At 36.7% G+C, this 3,386-nt stretch overlaps 1 non-coding gene across 1 annotated transcript; it reads right to left on the reverse strand.

The window, feature by feature from the left end:
- Window positions 1-282: 282 nt before the first annotated feature.
- LOC121216788 (small nucleolar RNA R71) lies at window positions 283-389 on the reverse strand. The gene has a single exon (XR_005913006.1). It is a non-coding gene; the product is annotated as a small nucleolar RNA R71 (small nucleolar RNA).
- Window positions 390-3,386: the final 2,997 nt, after the last annotated feature.

Here is a 3,386-nt window from a genome sequence, read left to right on the forward strand (position 1 = left end):
CTTCAAATTGAAGCCGAACACCATTCAGATGATCCAACAGTTTATTCAGTTCGATGGTTTGCAAGATGAGGATCCAAATACTTATTTGGATAACATTCTAGAGTATTGTGATACTTTCAAAATTAATGGCATTTCTAATGATGCCATTCGCCTTCAGTTATTTCTTTTCTCATTGAGGAATAAAGCTAAACAGTGGTTGAACTCTCTACCACGAGGGTCCATCAATAAGAGCAAATGACTGAAAAGTTTCTGTTGAAATACTTTCTGCCAGCCAAGACGGAAAAGTTGAGGAATGATATCTCTTTCTTTGTGCAAATGGACTAAGAGACCCTATACGATGCATGGGAGAGGTGTAAGGATTTATTGAGAAAGTGCCCTCACCATGGGTTACACTTATGGTTACAGGTTCAGACTTTCTACAATGGTTTGAACCCCTCAACTAGATAACTGATCGATGTAGCCATCGACGGTCCCTAAATAACAAAACACTTGAGGAGGCTTGTGAGTTCATTGAAGAGATGCCACTGAATAATTATCAGTGGCATGTCATGTGGACAAAGCCGACAAAAGCCGCTTGTGTTTTCAACCTCGATGCAGTCACCATGTTATCAAACCAGGTAGAGCTTTTAAATAAAAAGATTGATGGTTTATGTGTTTCTATGCATGTACATCAAGTGATGCAATGCAACACAAATGGAGTAGGGGTGAATACTTCAAATTATCTATCCTACAGTCTTAGCATGGAGAATGAGCAATTGAATTATATGGGTAATAACTCTAAACCTCCAAATAATCCTTATAGTAACACGTATAATGCAGGATGGAGGAACCACCCAAATTTTTCATGGGGTAACAAAGGGAACCAAAGACTACAACCCCCTCCAGGCTTCCAACCACACTACCAGTAAGAGAAGAAGTCGAATCTTGAGGATATGCTAGCAAAATTTATTTTGATGTCAGAGACGAGTTTTTAAAATACTGAGACAACATTGAAAAACCAGCAGGCATTGATTCAAGGGCTTGAAAAACAAACTGGACAGCTGGATAAATTAGTTTCTGAAAGGCAACAAGGTAATCTACCTAGTAACACTGAACCTAACCCAAAAGAGCATGTGAAGGCAGTTACACTAAGGAATGGGAAGGTATTGGTTGAAGCTAAAAAGAAGATGCCACAGGAAACTGATAAGGCGAAGGGTGAGGGAGTAAATTCTGACGTGAGTGTAACACCGATGCTTAAAGAATATAAATCACTGATCTCATACCTAGCAAAGTTGAAGAAAGACCGTATGGATACACAATTTGGTAAGTTTCTTCAACTTTTTAAACAACTACATATTAACTTACCTTTTGTTGAAGCTAGTTCCCAGATGCCTACATAAGCTAAATTTCTGAAGGAGCTTCTAACAAATAAAAGGAAGTTTGAAGAGCTATCTACCATAGAACGCAACGAGGAATGTTCAGCTATTCTTCAAAACAAGCTACCAACCAAGTTGAAAGACCCAGGAAGTTTCACTATTCCCTGTTTAATTGGTAGTTTGAATATTGAGAAAGCATTAGCTGATTTAGGTGCAAGTATTAATTTGATGCCTTATAAATTGTTCAAGCAGCTTGGTCTTGGGGAACCAAAACCCACTAGAATGAGTATTCAATTAGTTGATAGATCTGTTAAGTATCCTAGAGGTATTATTAATATGTGCTTGTGAAAGTAGATAAATTCGTATTCCTTATTGATTTTTTTGTGCTTGACATGGATGAGGATGTTGAGGTACCTTTAATTTTAGGCCGCCCATTCTTAGCTACTACTAGAGCTATCAATGATGTGGGTAACTGTAAAATTGTGCTTAGGGTAGGTAACGAAGAGATTATTTTTAAAATTTATGATGCTATGTGATTCTCTAGTGAACAAGATGATTCATGTTACTTTATTTACTCTATTGATCATTCCATTCAAGATTCTCTTCAGGAAATCATTCATAAAGACACGCTGGAATTGTGTCTTGTCCAAGGAGAAGAGGCTGATGACGATACCACTAAAATACGGAAGATAAAAATTGATTTAAATTCTAACGAGTCTTCCCTAAGACAAAAGAAGTATGAGGGTATTGAAATGAACGACGAACTAAAACAAAAACCTTCTATTGAAGAACCTCCCAAATTGGACTTGAAGCAATTACCAGATCACTTAGAGTATGCATTCCTCGGAGATAATTTGACACTACCAGTGATTATTGCTTCCAACTTGCAACCCAATGAGAAAAATGAGTTATTACAAGTACTGGGGGAGTATAAAAGAGCCATAGCTTGGAAGATTTCTGACATTAAAGGGATTAGTCCATCGTTCTGCACCCACAAAATTTTAATAGAAGATGGATATAGACTGTGTGTGCAGGCTCAAAGATGACTGAATCCCAACATGAAAGAGTTGTTAAAGCTAAAGTGATTAAACTTCTAGATGTTGGAATTATTTATCCTATTTCTGACAGTACTTGGGTAAGTCCTGTGTAGGTTGTTCCAAAGAAGAGAGGCATGACTGCTGTAGCCAATGAGAAGAATGAATTTATTCCAATAAGAACAGTCACAGGTTGGAGAGTTTACATTGACTACAGGAAATTGAACGATGCTATGAGAAAAGATTACTTTCCCTTAACATTCATTGATCAAATATTGGAAGGGTTATCTAGGCATATGTATTATTGTTTCCTAGACGAACTCTCTGGCTACTTTCAAATTCCGATAGCTCCTGAAGATCAAGAGAAGACGACATTTACATGACCATAATATACGTTTGCTTATGATAGAATGCCTTTTGGATTATGTAATGCTCCTGCCACGTTTCAGCGCTACATGTTAGCCATCTTTGATGAACTTGTGGAAGACATTATGGAGGTATTTATGGGCAACTTCTCGGTATTCGGTAATTCTTTCCATCTTTGCCTTAAAATTTAAAATGAGTTCTAATGAGGTGTGAGGAGACGAACCTTGTGCTTAATTAGGAAAAGTGTCACTTCATGGTTTGAGAAGGGATTGTATTAGGTCACAAAATTTCTAGTAAAGGGATTGAGGTTGATAAAGCAAAATTTAATACCATTGAAAAATTCCCTCCTCTTAGTTTAGTTAAGGCTATTAGAAGCTTTTTATGACATGCTGGGTTTACAGAAGATTTATTAAAGATTTTCTAAAATAGCTAAGCCTTTTACTAAAAAAACATACCTTTCAATTTTGATCAGGAATGTTTAGAATCATTTAATACTCTCAAAGATAAATTAATCAGTGCTCCAATTATAATTGCACCTTATTGGAATTCGCCCTTTGAACTAATGTGTGATGCAAGTGATTTTGCAGTAGGTGCAATTCTTGGACAACGAAGAGACAAGCATTTTCAATCG

Source organism: Gossypium hirsutum, chromosome A02 (genome assembly GCF_007990345.1).
Source record: "Gossypium hirsutum isolate 1008001.06 chromosome A02, Gossypium_hirsutum_v2.1, whole genome shotgun sequence".
In the NCBI taxonomy this organism is placed as follows: domain Eukaryota; kingdom Viridiplantae; phylum Streptophyta; class Magnoliopsida; order Malvales; family Malvaceae; genus Gossypium; species Gossypium hirsutum.